Raw genomic sequence first — 487 nt, forward strand, 5'->3', positions numbered from 1 at the left:
TGAAAAAAACTTTTCTTGCTGCAAGAACAGACAGCACATTTCAGTCCATAGATGAAAGCATGACAAATTTCAAGGGACGTTCCAGCATGAAACAGTATTTGCCTATGAAACCAGTGAAACGAGGAATCAAAACCTGGGTAAGATCAGACTCAAATACTGGCTATGTGTATGACTTCAACATCTATCATGGAAAGGAAACACAAGTTATGGAAGGAACTCTTGGTGAAAGAGTAATCAAGATGCTTTCAGAAACAATAAGGGCACCAGAAGTATGCTTATGTTTCGACAGATTTTTCACATCTGTTACACTTATGTCTTCACTCCCATTTGCAGCAGTTGGGTGGGACTTGTATGCCAAATAGGAAGAATCTTCCAAAGCTTGACGTCAAACTTCAACGGGGAGAGTCAGAGATGTACGTTTGTAATGAAGGCATTTTGGTAGTTTCCTGGCAAGACACCAAGTGTGTCACGATTCTGAGTAATTGTC

Source organism: Palaemon carinicauda, chromosome 5, assembly GCF_036898095.1.
Source record: "Palaemon carinicauda isolate YSFRI2023 chromosome 5, ASM3689809v2, whole genome shotgun sequence".
Lineage (NCBI taxonomy): Eukaryota > Metazoa > Arthropoda > Malacostraca > Decapoda > Palaemonidae > Palaemon > Palaemon carinicauda.